The sequence below is a fragment of the Triticum urartu genome, chromosome 1A (genome assembly GCF_056163025.1).
Source record: "Triticum urartu cultivar PI428250 chromosome 1A, HENAU_Tu73, whole genome shotgun sequence".
Classification (NCBI taxonomy): domain Eukaryota; kingdom Viridiplantae; phylum Streptophyta; class Magnoliopsida; order Poales; family Poaceae; genus Triticum; species Triticum urartu.
In genome coordinates this window covers 155774271-155791043 of record NC_141873.1, presented here as the reverse complement: position 1 = coordinate 155791043, position 16773 = coordinate 155774271, and positions in this window count along the sequence as shown.

The window sequence follows — 16773 nt, the reverse complement described above, 5'->3', positions numbered from 1 at the left end:
GGAACGGCCGCACTGTTGTGGATGTTGTGCAAAATGATGGTGGTATCCGGCCAAAGGTATGCAAGCAAATCTTCGTTAGCACCGACCCAGACCTATATATAAGACGGTGGGCAGCGGAGAAATTACGAGATGGAAATGGAATAACTAAGTACTACATGATCAAACTCTATTACTGGCCTGCTCATCGGACAAAATCCGACTACCTCTCAACGTCGGGAACTCTAGCGGAGTCAACATGCAACCATGGCCAGGGAGCGGTGGACTGTTCGAAGGATTGTCCCATAGAAGAACCTTCTCCTCGAGGACGCATGGAAGACCAACAAGCATGGCCTGTTTAAGAAGCGTCTTGAAAAAGTTGGTGCAGGAAGCACCAAGTCTTGTGGCGGTGAGGACGTCGGAGCGGCGTGCGATTTCTCCTACAGGATCGTCGTCCAAGGTCTCCCAGCCCCGACGAGGAGGAGAACCACTTGGCAAATCCATGGGAGCAGCGACGAACTGCCTTCTCTCCGGGGGAGGGGAACTGGCGAGGAGGAGATAAGAGCGTAGTAACCGCAGGGCCTCGTCCCTTCCAACTGTAAATTGTTCCTCAGCGAAGGGGTGAGGCTATTATTTACTACTAGTACTCCCTCCGTCCAGGTGCATAGGGCACCTAAGAAATGGCACTGTGAACTAGGCATATGTTGATTGGACGCTCATCACGTTTTTCTCTCCCTCTAGTTAATCCCGCATTAAGTGTAATGACGATAGGACTAACCATGCATAGGCTAACGGATTGTTTCACACAATTCTTTAGGTCCAGCTTGCATGCATGCAAAGAAGAAGTAAATGGTAGAGGCGGCTGATTGGTTTGCATATGGAAGGGAGATAAATGTGAAGCTGAAAACGCTAAGTGCATTGGAGTAGGCATACGAGTCATTAGTGCTAACTAATGAAGGGCGACTAATATACTTGAAAATCCCAAATTCTCTTAAGTGCCTTATGCACCTAGATAGAGGGAGTACTAGCATTATGGAACGTTATGGGATTGCATTATACTATAAATAATAGAACTAGTAAGAAATTTTTGGCACTAGGTAGTAGTTTTTGGCGTGGATTAAGAAATTTTGGGTATGTTTTTGCCATTTTTTGTACACGCCAACTAGTGTCAAAAAACGTCTTACATTATGTGACGGAGGAGTACATACTCGTACTGTAGCAGTACTAGTACTACTTTTCTCAACTAGTAGTGCGATGTAATGTACTTCTAGTCTAGTCTAGTATAGTGCACCAGTTTTGAACTCTTGAATCTCAGGGCCAAGGAGCTACAGTTGGAAGTGGAGGTACTACTGTTCTCTAGAACCATCGATGTACTATCAATGCAGGGGACGTACACCTGCGCAGTGGCCTAGTGGGTACTCTCAGTGCTCTATTCAGCCGCTCCTCTCACGTAGCTGGCCTACTCAGCCGCTCCTCTCACGCACACACTAGCAGCCTGTTTATCAGCGATGGTTACTGCGGGAGCAGAACATTTGAGTTATTTGATACAGCGAGACTAGGCTTTTCGCTTCCATTTGTGGAGGTGTAATGGATCTCGTCGAACTTTGTTAGTAGTTCCTTTTTTATGAATGAGATGAAGCAAAGCTTTTGCCTCCGTTTAAAAAAACACGTCAAGAGGAATTTATTTTATAGTAGAGCCGATAATGGAGTGAAGTCCATGCGTGCAACGCCACAAGCTACAGAGTAGTAGAGCACTTTACGTACAGAGCCATATTGCACAGTTCCCAATGCCCCGCCAGGCTTTTCCGGCTCCTCGGGCTTAATTGGGAGGCGCTAGTTTAAATATGCTACTAGCTGATGAGGAAGCTGCAAGCGAGGTGCGGCTAGGGCGAGCACGCGAGCCACGGGATGCTGGGAAGGAAAACCCGTTCATGTGGATAGGTTGTCCAGTGCACCCAGATTGTGGGGCCACACGTCCTTTTGACTTCAAAACTCAAACTACCCGTGTAAAATATTGGCTCACAGTGAAGTGTAGTAGTACTATTTAAAAAAAAGGTCGCCGTGCGTTCGGCCGGGATCGAACCCACAAAACGAGGTATACACTCCCACGACCACTAGTAGTACTCGTTGGAATACAACGCAACCTAGAATCGCCTTTTGTCGCTAGTAGTATGTACATTGTTCCTTACAAGAAACCCCTAAGAGCATGGTTAATAGTATAGCCAGCTGCTGGCTATAAGCCAGTGCCATGTCATCTACAACCCATCTTATAGCCGACATGTACAATAATAGATCAAAAGAGTGTACTACTTTTTTATTATGTGGCCCACTTCTCATTCTCACAAAGTGCCTAGGAGCACGTGCTAGAGCTGGCTTTTCACGAAGAGCACGCTTACCTTCTCTCTCCTCTTCTCTTTCCTCCAACTAAGCAGAAATATACTGGTTTATTTCTTATAGCCCGCCGACTCAACTCTATTGTACTTGCTCTAATAATGCAAGAAACCACTAAAATGCCAAGAAACTACTACCACTTGCATACATGGCAGACTTAAGATAAGACTACCTTCTCAACCATTGTACATGCTCTTACCAACAAAAATCCTCTAGTGACCTCCTACCTACGGCCCGTCCACCTAGTCATCCTCGGCCATGGGAGGCAGCTACCGCCACAGGCAGAAGGCAAGGTCAAAACCACCGGTGGTGCGGAGCCCATGTTGTGGCAGCCCGGATGCCAGCTCCGTCCGGCGCTCGCGGCCACTAGCTAGCCAAGATAGCTCCGTCCAGCTGCTTGTCTGCAAGGTTTGCGAGCTAGATTGGCACGGCAGTGCGGCGGCTTGCTCGCGCGCGCCGCGCTAAGGCCAGCCATCTGGTCGAGCGAAGGCCAGCGCGGCGGCTTGCTCGCTCGTGAGTCACGCTCGGGCCAGCCTGCCAACCCGTGCGGAGGCCAGCGCGGCGGCCGGCCCGTCTGGCGGAGCGGCGGCCAACTCGCTCATCACCGGCGCCACCGACGAACACGCATCAGTATTGTTTGAAGTAATGTTCAGGAAAAATAATGATTTGAGGGGGAATAATAGGATAGAAGGTCAGATGGAGGTCCCTCGTGTCAACGGTCAAACAAAATGTGTTGGTTTAAGCTGCCTTGTCAGCACGGACGTGTGGGCCAACCCTGTGATAAATGGGTTTAAACGAACCTAATCAGTAGGAGTATTAGGTAGTTTTTGGCGTGGATTAAGAAATTTTGGGTATGTTTTTGCTATTTTTTGTACAATAGATTCTTCCTAGGGCTGGTTGAAAGTGGTAGTTTTTTGTTAAATACTCTACATATTGTAAGTAGGAGTGGAAGTTAAGCTTTGGAAGCCAATAAGCAAGGCTAGTTACATGGTGCATATGTGTACATGATTGAAAGTAACTATCAACCATGAGTGACTAATATCTTGATGGAAAACTCGAAACTATGGAATACTAGGAAAAAATGCATGGTTGGAAATACTAGCAATGTTCATGTCCGTTGCAATGAATCATAACTAGAATAATACTTATTCACAAACTTGGTACAAAACACTCTAATTTTGATATACATATGTCACTAGAGATATATTATGTTTCAATTAGAATATATGCCTTGGGCAATTTTGGTGAGGTCAGGGAGGGATGTGGTTGGTTTTAAGATACTAATTATGGTTTTTTTTGCAAATTGGCAGACAAGTGGGATGTTGGTGAGAAAAGGCAACAACTTACCTCGCAATCGTTAGATGTAGATCTAATGGTCAGAAACGACGGATGGCAGACACACCAGCATTACCAACTTAGTCTTGTGTAGGAGTACTAGCAAGATCAAGATGCATTTTTTTATAAAACACTTGTTTTGATTGACCCTTGCGGGAGTAATCTCATGTGTAAAAACTAATGATATCTCGAGAAATATGAGATATGGTGAAGAGGAGTGGGGTGTGGTGGTGGTTGGTGGTCGGACTGAGCGGAGGCATGGGGATTGATGACGTCGGCAGCGGCCACCAGGCCAGTTTGTTCTAGAGGCTTCCTTTCTTAATTGCTCAACAATGAGGTTTGTTGGAGATAAGGATGAACGAGGGAAGGCCTTGTCTGCAAATGTGGAGAGGGGTGTAGGTATCTTTTAGTTTAATTTCCATCCGTCAGATATAGATCGGACGGTCTATATTGCAAGATGGCACACGTACCATCATCACCAACTCGGTTTCTTATAAGAGAATAAATATAAGTATGGAGATACAAACATATTATCGATACTTGCTTCCGTAAACTAGCATCTACATTCTATTCAACGCCTTGGCATGTGGGGCCTTAGCACAATGACTTCTCGACTGTGTAAAACAAAGATTTTCCCGTCGCCGACAAGGAGGGGGTGACGGCGGCGCACTTTTTGGCTTGCTCTAGTCCTAGTAGTCATACTAGGTGGTCTAAGCACGTGTAGATTTATTCTTTTTCACGTCTCGTGTTTGCCGTACTGCCACGACTGTTGATGAATAGACGGTAAGTTATTCACGGGGAAACCCTTGTTGAGCGTGTTTGCGAGAGAGAGAGAGAGAGAGACAGACAGTGTGCGTGTGTGATATGTTAGAGTCTGAGGCAATGATAACAGATTCTTTGTGTCTATGTGTGTGGAGGATAGAGAGAGACATGTACATGGGGCTTTGTGTTGTGTGACGTGGAGACACATATACATAATTAGAGAGTGAGTGTGTGAGATACACATGCGGACATGAGGAGAGATGAGGATCCAGATAAATGGGTGTTTGTGCGTGTCTGTGTGTGTTTGTGCACGCGTTTGTGTGTGAGAGGGAGAGAGTGTATGTGGAGTAGAGAGACCACTGATGATGTAAACCTAGTATAAGGGAAGGGGGAATGGTGTGACATGTGTAGTAGCGAGATAGCACGGGTGCGGGCGGGGGGAGCAGACTATTTGGAAGAGACATCGAGTGTGTGTGTGGGAGAGGGGTGTGAGAGCGAGAGAAAGAGAGAGCTAGCGACGGAGAGAGAGAGAGAGAGAGAGGAAGAGAGAAAGAGATATAGGAAGAGAGGGGGCGAGAGGGGTCGTTTGTGTCCATAAATGGCGTATAGATAGGGAGACAATGTTGGTGTTGTCCGAAATTGGCCTATGAAGGAGACGCAAGGGAAGCGAGTCATCGTGTGTGTGATAGGGACTTCATGAGAGATCTAGAATAGATGGTGTAGAGAACAATGTGCGAAATCGAGAACGATTATACATTAGGGAGCTATGCAAAGAGTCACGACATATATGTATACAGGGAAGGAGCTGGGGCGGGTCCGCATGTGGGAGAGATAGAAAGAGGAGAGTGGTGCACAAGGAGACAAAGTGTGCTTGTTTGCAGTGGGGTGGTGTGTGAGGTGAGTGCGCGAGAACCACATAACTAGGGAGATAGATGTTTGGGGGCGACGTTTTGTGTGTATGGGAAATATACACTCTACATAGTGCTTGTGCTTGGGTAAGAGAGATAGCGGGAGACCTAGAGAGTGAGGGAAGATATTGTGCATGCCCAAGAGACAAAGTGATAGAGACCTATGTTGGGGTCCAGACTTTACAAGAGAGAGGGGTGTTAATGTGCTCGTGTGTTGGTGTTTGGGGGAGAGAACAACTTCTCTATGTGTGTGTGTGTGGTGGTGGGGGGGTGGGTTGACTTCAGATAAAGAGTGAGGTGTCTATATTTGAGGGACTTTAGCATAATTGAGATATTGTGCACTCATGGTTGATCAATTTGTTTCACAGTTTGTACTATGAGATAAGATACTTTTGAATATGCGTGATATACCTTGATGTACCAGAATTACAAATCAAAGATTGGAATTTTGGAATTTGACTCCATCATTAGCTTTTGTAATTCATTTAAACAGAGGTACATTTTTTAAGCCGGGATTTCGTGATTTCAAATTCATATATCAAACCTAGAGATATACACATACGGGCATGTTCAAACTTTATAATCATCCACTTTATTCATACACATACACATTTTTGCTTTGGTCATCATATTTAGGATAAACACATTTGGAATTTCATTTGAATTGGACCGTATGATGGTATTTGCTTGTAGTAGCTCAATGATCCATATTTGAATTGAATGGACAATCTAAGTTTCGAGTTGGAGACATTGATTTTCAAAACTTGCACATTTTTTTGCGTGCAAAACAAACAAATTGTCGGCCATGATATCATAGTCGGCCCTACGAGAGCAGAATACTTATAATTTTAGGTGCCAAAAGCTTTCAAACTTCCCGCTCACATCGAAATATCATGCGCCCGAAAGTTTAGCCCTGCGATATTCCTGTTTTACCCCTGCCACATGAACGGAAAAGGGCTGCTTTGGTAACTCCATTGTTTTCCCCTCTTTGCCCCCAACATTCTTCCCCAGAGCCCCTCCCCTTCCCCTCCCCGACCCTCCCAACCATGGCAAGCCGCCGAATCTAGTCCTCCACCGCAGCGGTGGACCTCACACCCCGCCGGATCTACGTTCCGCACCTTGGAACACCCAACTGCCAACTCACCACTTCACCGGAGCCGCTTCAGCGACTGGCTTGTCCACCGCTCCAGATCTCCTTGACCGCCATCATGGTCCACCGCACCGGATCTGCTTAACCGGCGCCCTCGTCCACCACAGTGTAGGCCCTTCGCTGACTCCCTCGTCCGCCCCTTCTCTGGCCCTTCATACAAGCCCTCGTCCGCCGCAATAGATCCGCCTCACCGAAAGCATTGTACAACGCGCCCGCCGAAGCCTTCGTCCACTGCACTGGACCCGCTCCACGGACGCCATATTCAACTCCACCGGCCCTGCTTTACCGACGCCGCAGCCTCATCAGGTTATTTTGATTTGTACTCCTTTGGTTTTTCTCTTTATCGTGCAACTGTTCACTTACCACAGATGAGCTTTCTTGTATGTCGACAGGCGCCGCAACCGTAGCACCGGAGCCGCTTCAGCGACGGTGACAGCCGGCCCAAACTCAACCGCAACACGAGCACCATCGATGATCCTTAAGCTATCAAGTATGACAACGATACCCATACGCCGCCGAGAATAAGGTACTATTATCCAACGGCTGGCGCCTATGTTCACTTTCCTAGCATAAGCACCGCACCTTTGAATTTCTTCAGGGCATCATTCAGTTTTTCATGAGACACGTTATTCTGCTTGCACCTGTAGGGCCATACTTCTAGCAGTGAACATGTTACATGTGCTAAATTACATACCAGTGCACATATAGTTAATATGCTTTAGTTTTGTTCGAATGCCACCTGTTGGTTCCATCAGACTGCTTAATGTTCTCTATGCTTAATTACACATCAGCAAACTAGCATGTGGTTCCACTGCTTTTTATTCGTTTTACCCTACATTTTCTGATGCTAGCTATTACATCACTGCTCCGAGCCTCTGTTCATTACTTGTTTGTGTGTTCTTGATCTTCCCAAGTTGCATGAATAATTTGATGCTTCTATTAATTATGGAGCTGCCAACCCCATCAAGCAAAATATTTGTTCTTTTGGGGCTGGTACCTCGAACAAGCATAAAAATAGAGGGAAGCAGATATATTGTCGTGTATGCACACACCCTTCTTTCATTAGTTTAGATGAACCATTGATGATCAATTCGGACCAGTGCATGCGATTAAAATTAATTTTACCTAAATCGATGGTGCAGAATAAACTACAACAACTAGATTTGCAACCACAGGATGCTGACGATATCTTCAAAGAACATTGCAACAGCAGCTAGGCTTCACAGCAACATATGGTAAGCCAGTTTGTTTTAGTACATGTGAAATGTAATGCGAGTGGGCTGCTTTCTTGGCTTGTGCCCTCAACGTGTAATCGTACCGAATTACAAATAGTTTAGTTGTCTGCTTTGCTGTATTGCTTGATTCGAATGCTTATTTTTTGTTACGCTATACCTGAGTTGGCCAATATGTCAGCAGTGCCTGATGTACTATCGTAAAGAAATGCATTCCTATTTCATTTGAGTCCTTAACTTTTCCTCTCAACTTCATCACAAGACTGTCTTCGTAGTTTATATGAGGCCACACTGTTAAGTGCTTTCTCGGATTATTTCAACTGCTTAGATGCCTTGGCAACTTAAATATAGCGGTTGTACACTCCCTTTCAACTAGGGATGTAAATTGGGTCCCGTTTAATCCCGATTAAAGTCCACTAGTGGTATGATAGTTCAAAAGAGCTTTTGTTTTTTGAGGAAAATGAACTAGGGAGGTAGCAAAAACTAACTAGATGGGACTGGCGGATGTCGTTTATTTGCCACTTACATTCCTAGTTTCATCTTACCATTTTAATTTCTTTTCGGCTGATGCTGCTTCGAACCATTTAAATATAGTTTGCCATGCTCGGCAATAATTCGTGTGTCGTTTACCATGTAAGCTTACTGCCTGGATCATACGATAACTATCTCTTACTGATGTCCAGTGGAAACCTTTCAAGATGCCGTTCACACTAGGACACAATGTACAATCCTAGAATCTATTTCTGGAAGTAGTGCGCCATCCATGTTACCAGATGGTAGCAGTTCAGAGGCAACACCGCCGGAGAGCAATCTGAGCACAGATATTATAGTGCTTGAGGCTCTACTAGACGCAGAAAGAGATGGTGTGGCTGCCATGAATGAGGTAATCTTTATCTTGAGGCTGGAAATTACGGAATTAGCGGCACGCATTATGCAAGCAACCCAAGAATTGGAGGAAGTAAGAATGTTGCATTTGAAGACGGAGGAGGTCCTGCTGTTTCTGCTATCTGAACCCAAGGTAATCCCAATTCTTCTTTAGATACCAGTTGAAATTGCCATTAGATTATTGTACTTGCATGTTGTGTCATGTCTCTGAATGGATTATGTTGCAAGACCCCCTATGTTGTCCATGTGTTGTAATGATCCGAATTTTTTAGGCGAGGTAATCCTCAGTACTTGTATGATTGACATAAGGTGAACTGTTTTTTGTGTGAGCATATTGTATTGGATGAAATAACTGTTTGACTCAGAGTGTATCCAACCTACTGAATTCGAAGATCACGGCATTTCTAAATCATAATCATATATAAAGGTGGAATAAATCTTTGTTATGGTTTTGAAGAAATAAATACAAAACGTATAATTATCTGTGGATATTCATAATCGAATACAAATTGGATTTGAATTTAGTTTGCTAGGTCCCAGGGCAAACGTGAATGCTAATTCTCCCAAGTTTTGAACGAAGCGGCTAAACACCCACTATAATTTGTGGGCTGCCCGAAGCAAGTGTTTGCGAGATGGAAATTACTGTCTACCCCTGACACTTGACATCCTTATCGACCGGATTTACACTGCTGTCGATAGGGGTAGACTAGTAACTTCAATCAGACATGACACGACGGCCTCTGAGCCCATTCAGACATGGTGGGCGCCAAACTTGGGCGGCAAAACACATTTGATTCAAGCTCATCCGATAGACATGTGTCTCTTCCTCCATTTCCCCATTCATACACGGTGGGCAGCAAAACAAACTCTCCTCGTCTGAAATCGATGTAGGCTAATATTTTAAATAGGGGCAGACGTGTAACTTCCATCAGACGTGACACAACCGCCCTACCTGTCAGCCCCATTCATACATCGTGGGTGCCAACCGTGGGCGGCAAAACACACTCTCCTCGCTCGAAATAGTTACCGGCAAATATTTGGGAGATGCCAGATTACTGTCCTATCCCCAACCGACGCGATGTCCGAAATTTTAAACGGGGGATAAGTTCGTAACTTTCCTCCATTTCAGAGAAGCGCGTCCCAAAGTTTGAGATCCCCCTCCCCTCCATTTCCCCATTCATCCACCGTTGGCGGCACGACAACCTCCGCACTGCGGCCAGCCTCCTCCGTCCGCCACCCCATCCTCCACCTTGCCGGAGCCGCTACCCCTACCCCGTCGTCCACTGCAAGAGATGGACGTCTCTCATCCACGCCGCTGGACCAGGATCCTTTCATCGCCTCCTCTCACTTCATCGGCGCCGTCGTCCACCTTGTCATTGCCGCTCCTACGACCGCCTCGTCCACGGCAACAGGATATATCCCCCGACCCGGCCGTCTGCCGTCTAAAGTCTTCTTCCCTGCCGCCGACAGCCATCGCACCCGCAGCACCCTCAACGTATCAGCATAGGCCTACATGGCGTCGCAAGAGAGGTGGTACTCTTCCATATGTGCTTAAGTTATTGATCTCACCCGGAAAATAGATCGTAATTTGTTTACTGTACTTTTCTTGTCCGTACCAAATCGTAGTGGCTAGTTGAAAGCAAACATTGGTTGCGAAGTAGCTTTGTCCGGTTTGCACCTTCAGATCCGCCATGGCACGGGCACTATACTTGTAAAGATTATGGTTTCCCCCCTTTATATTCACTACCATCATCGTAGGTGCTTCGTGTCGTGCTAGCACTGCTCCTCAAGACCTCAACCCAAAGCTTACGTGTTGAAATATGAATCTGATATGATGCTCATATCACTAAAACAGAGAATGTTTAATTGGTCACCTAATGTTCCTATATTCGTTTCAAAAAGCATGTGCGCCACCCACTGGTCCATCTAGTTCCACTTTCTTGATTTTTCTCTTGATGCTTAGGGTTTTCCCCTTTTATCTACTCTACTATGATCTGCGTAGGTGCTTTCTGTCGTACTAGCATTACTCCACCCTTCAAGCTAAACAACACAACACTCAGAATTCGAAAGCTTAGTTGTTCAAATATGATTGTGATATGATACTGATATTAGTTAACCGACACATTTGCTTAGCTAAAGGTCCCACTTGAGTTTCCAAATGCATGTCGCGACATATAGAGAGACAGCATAATTGCATTTCTTTGTCACTTGTTGACCGTACTTTCTTGTCCATACCAAATCTTAGTTGTTATTTCAAAGCAAACATCGGTTGCTAACTACCCTTTGTGTGGTTTGCAGCTTCAGATCTGCCATCACACTGCCACGGTCAACACTGTACTCATCATGCTTATGTTTTCCCCATTTTATGATGACCACAATCAGCCTACGTGGTTCGTGTCGTAATAGCACTGCTCCACCCATCGAGCTAAACAAGCTTAGTTGTACAAATTCATATCTGATATTATTGCTGATATTAGTAAAACTGAGAGATGTTTAATTGGTTAGCTAAATGTTCCTACTTTAGTTTCGAAATGCATGTGAGCCACATATAGAGAGACCGGAAAGAATAGTATTTCTCTGTGTGCTCTGGTTCATCATGGGTGGCCAACCGACATTGTATTGAAAGACTTGTAATATCTTCAATCTACTTGCTCTTCTGCTCTTCTTTAAGATGATACTCTTCTCTTGCGGTCGACTGGTCAGGTCGACTTGTTCTTCTTTACTATATGTTGAAGCTATCATTTACGAAGTGTCATCACTTATGGAGCTCTCATATTTTGAGTAGTAGGCCACATTATATTAATGCACACAATGAATTACAGCATGCATGGCATCTTTTAAAAGAATTGCAGAGATAGCACAAAGGGGTTTACAGGGAGGCAGTATTGGATTAGAATCACTTCTGCATTACAAAGAAAATCTCACTTGTTTTTATGTTTTCATGCATGTCAGATATTGAACATTATCAAAATGAATATGAGAATGGGCGCACGAGAGGAATATTGCGGAACGATCCACTGGCTAACAAACTTGGCATGGTGGAGGATGGCCTATCTTATTCACCATCAAGGTGCTTGCTCTAACTTTGCAAAGTTGTATTGGTCACACATATTTTGCATCTGACCTCTTGCATTACTTCTACTTTGTTACAACATCTGCTTAGTTTAAGCATCATATATGAGTATATGCCATACCTATCCATTTTCTGTACCTATTCCATGTGTCGTCACACTATGTTTTTCCAGTCAAATGTTGTTCTTTCGTAATAGATGTCCAAAAGGAAGAGGGTGAGTGTAGATCCTCAAGGAGTACAAACTAGGTATTTGGAAAAGGTAGTGATACCTGTTAAATCAGATAGATCAGCAGCCACAGAAAACACAGGCCCAACTGTACCACACTTTACCCCTACTCCAGTGGCCAAACCCCTATTAGAACTGCTGGGAGCCCAGTGTCAGGTACTGTCTATGATATCAATTCAAAATTTGAACTCCTAAATTTCTGCTTGTGCCCTTCTCTCTTGTATGAAAACTAATTTCAGATGAATCTCCTTGCTCAAAGGATCATACGATCTCAAAACAATAATGGGCTCTGCATTGCTCTTGTCAGTACCTCTCTCCCTTTTGCCTTGTAACGCTGTACTTAATTAATTGCTATTTGATTATGTATCATCAGTCTGCACCTGAGCTTCATTATCCTCTGTTTCTTCCAATATTATTTGATCTATATTTACTCTTTGCAAAACATAGAATAATGGCAACGCTTATAAAGAATTTTCTTTGGGGAATTTATTGAATTATCCTTCCATCAACATGGAGAAGGGCTTTGTCCAGCCCGTGTTAACATGTAATGTAAGTTCATCCTTCTCAAGCCTTCAAACTTTGTTCTAGTATAGATTTGGATAGGCATCATTTCCTCCACTGTTGTTTGCTTGCTGTTTACATCTGATTGGATGTTTGCAACAACTACCAGTTTCAAATTGTAGTTGTAAAAACATGTTCCTTATGCAGAACAGATCCATTTATTTGCTTATATAATTGTGAAACCTGTTACGTGTCTCCTTGTTTCTCTTTCAGACTCGTATCTCTTACGCCAGGCAGAACTTTAGGGAAGATAGTGAGCCAAACCATCTTGAGGACAGCGAGATGACCCCAAGGTCCTGTCTTGATGAAGACAGTGAGTTGAAGCTACTCACCAGCAGGTGTGAGACAACCTCTGTGCAGTCGCTGTCTCAATCAGTTCGACTTCTTCAGTCTCAACTTAAAGCGGAAAGGCTTGCTTCAGCTCAGCTCCGACTTGAAGTCAAAGATGCAATGAAGATGTCAGAGGACTGATGTGTGCACCATCATGCCTTAAATCTAGTGTTGATGCATCTATCGTTCACACAACTGAGGTCTACTCCACTTCTTCAGTTATTTGGGGGGACCGACCTGGCCAGGCCTAGTGCCTTCTGAAGTGCTCTTAGTTTTGTATATTCTTTTGTCGGCGCGTTTATTTGCACTGGTGGCGAACTTTGATGCCCAGTGGATGTAATATGTGTGATAGCCTAGCGTAAGTTGCTTGCTTATTTATTTCCTTGTTGTCTTGTTTATTTTTTTGCTTGTAGTCACTGTAGTTCTTTTTCCGCGGTTTGCTAGTGGCTGCAATAACCTATTTTTTAAAACTAGGCCACAATAACCATGGGCTAATATTTACTGTAGTGACACTTGGCCTCCTACGGGCCGTAGAAACAGTGGGCCTTCTACGGGCCGTAGAAATAGTGGGCCTTCTATGGGCCGTAGAAACAATGGGTCTTCTACGGGCTGTATCATCAATGGGCCTTATACGAGCAGTATGATCGATTGGCCAAACATGGGCCAATAACAGGCCGCATTATGGCCGTAAACGGGCTATATTTGGAATCGTCCGTCCATGGGCCGACCATAATGGGCCATCGTTAATAGGCCGTATTTGATGACGCTATGAAAACGGCCCAACGTATTAACGGACCACAAACGGGCCGACTGTAACCACGGGCTGAATTTGGCTGATAAGCAGAAAATATGTTATTTTGAGAAGACATGATTACTTCGTTAGTATGCTTGAAGTATTATTATTTTTATGTCAATATTAAACTTTTGTCTTGAATCTTATGGATCTGAACATTCATGCCACAATAAAGAGAATTACTTAGAGAAATATGTTAGGTAGCATTACACATCAAAAATTCTGTTTTTATCATTTACCTACTCGAGGACGAGCAGGAATTAAGCTTGGGGATGCTGATACGTCTCCAACGTATCCATAATTTTTGATTCTTCCATGCTATTATATTATTTGTTTTAGATGTTTATGGGCTTTATTATGCACTTTTATATTATTTTTGGGACTAACCTATTAACCCAGAGCCCAGTGCCAGTTTCTATTTTTTCTTTGTTCTAGTGTTTCACAGAAAAGGAATATCAAACGGAGTCCAAACGGAATGAAACCTTCGGGAGCGTGATTTTTGGAACGAACATGATCCAGGAGACTTGGAGTTGAAGTCAAGGAAGCTTCGAGGTGGCCATGAGGCAGGGAGGCACGCCTGCCCCCCTAGGCGCGCCCCCACCCTCGTGGGCCCCTCGTGGCTCCCCTGACCAACTTCTTTCACCTATATATATCCATATACCCTAAAAACTTCGGGGATCAAAATAGATCGGGAGGTCCGCCGCCAGAAGCCTCCGTAGCCACCAAAAACCAATCTAGACCTGTTCCGGCACCCTGCCGGAGGGGGGAATCCCTCTCCAGTGGCCATCTTCATCATCCCGGTGCTCTCCAATGCGAGGAGGGAGTAGTCCACCCTTAGGGCTGAGGGTATGTACCAGTAGCTATGTGTTTGATATCTCTCTCTTGTGTTCTTGAGGTGGTACAATCTTGATGTATCGCGAGCTTTGCTATTATAGTTGGATCTTATGATGTTTCTCCCCCGCTACTCTCTTGTGATGAATTGAGTTTTCCCTTCGAAGTTATCTTATCAGATTGAGTCTTTAAGGATTTGAGAACACTTGATGTATGTCTTGCACGTGCTTATCTGTGGTGACAATGGGATATCATGTGATCCACTTGATGTATGTTTTGGTGATCAACTTGCGAGTTCCGTGACCTCGTGAACTTATGCATAGGGGTTGGCACACGTTTTTGTCTTGACTCTTCGGTAGAAACTTTGGGGCACTCTTTGAAGTTCTTTGTGTTGGTTGAATAGATGAATATGAAATTGTGTGATGCATATCGTATAATCATACCCATGGATACTTGAGGCGACATTGGAGTATCTAGGTGATATTAGGGTTTTGGTTGATTTGTGTCTTAAGGTGTTATTCTAGTACGAACTCTATGAACGGAAAGAATAGCTTCATGTTATTTTACTACGGACTTTTGAATAGATCGATCAGAAAGGATAACTTTGAGGTGGTTTCGTACCCTACCATAATCTCTTCGTTTGTTCTCCTCTATTAGTGACTTTGGAGTGACTCTTTGTTGCATGTTGAGGGATAGTTATATGATCCAATTATGTTATTATTGTTGAGAGAACTTGCACTAGTGAAAGTATGAACCCTAGGCCTTGTTTCAACACATTGCAATACCGTTTGTGCTCACTTTTACCACTTGCTACCTTGCTATATTTATAATTTCAGATTACAAAAACCTTTATCCACCATCCATATTGCACTTGTATCACCATCTCTTCACCGAACTAGTGCACCTATACAATTTATCATTGTATTGGGTGTGTTGGGGACACAAGAGACTCTTTGTTATTTGGTTGCAGGGTTGTTTGAGAGAGACCATCTTCATCCTACGCATCCCACGGACTGATAAACCTTAGGTCATCCACTTGAGGGAAATTTGCTACTGTCCTACAAACCTCTGCACTTCGAGGCCCAACAACGTCTACTAGAAGAAGGTTGTGTAGTAGACATCACCGAACGCAGGGTCCCTCGGACTCTAGATCTGCACACGTTCAGCTCGGTGATGTCCCTCGAACTCTAGATCCAGTTGAGGCCGAGGGAGAGTTTCGTCAGCACGACGACGTGGTGATGGTGATACAAGTGCAATATGACCGAGGTGGAAAAATGTGGACGGGGGCATCGCACACGGCTAAGAAATCAACTTGTGTGTCTTTGGGGTGCCCCCCTCTCCCGTATATAAAGGAGGGGAAGAGAGGCCGACCGGGCTCAAGGGGCGCACCCAAGGGGGGGAATCCTACTCCTACTAGGAGTAGGTTCCCCCCTTTCCTAGTCCAACAAGGAGGGGAAGTAAGGAGGAAGGGGAGAGAAGGAAGGAGGGGGGCGCCGCCCCCACCCCTTATCCAATTCGGACTGGGGGCGCCTCCTCCTGGTCGGCCCTCTCTCCTCTGAGGCCCATGGTGGCCCATTAACTTCCGGGGGGGTCCGGTAACCCTCCGGCACTCCGGTTTTATCCGAAACTCTCTGGAACACTTCCGATGTCCGAACAACATGGCCCGATATATCAATCTTTATGTCTCGACCATTTTGAGACTCCTCGTCATGTTCGTGATCTCATCTGGGACTCCAAACAACATTCGGTACATCAAATCACATAAACTCATAATACCAATCGTCATTGAACGTTAAGCGTGCGGACCCTATGGGTTCGAGAACTATGTAGACATGACCGAGACACTTGTCCGGTCAATAACCAACAACGTAACCTAGATGCTCATATTGGTTCCTACATATTCTACAAAGATCTTTATCGGTCAAACCGCACAATAACATACGTTGTTCCCTTTGTCATCGGTATGTTACTTGCCCGAGATTCGATCATCGGTATCATCATACCTAGTTCAATCTCGTTACCGGCAAGTCTCTTTACTCGTTCCGTAATGCATCATCCAACAACTAACTCATTAGTTACATTGCTTATAAGGCTTATAGTGATGTGCATTACCGAGAGGGCCCAGAGATACCTCTCCGACAATCGGAGTTACAAATCCTAATCTCCATCTATGCTAACTCAACAAATACCATCGGAGACACCTATAGAGCATCTTTATAATCACCTAGTTACGTTGTGACGTTTGATAGCACACTAAGTGTTCATCTGGTATTCGGGAGTTGCATAATCTCATAGTCATAGGAACATGTATAATCATGAA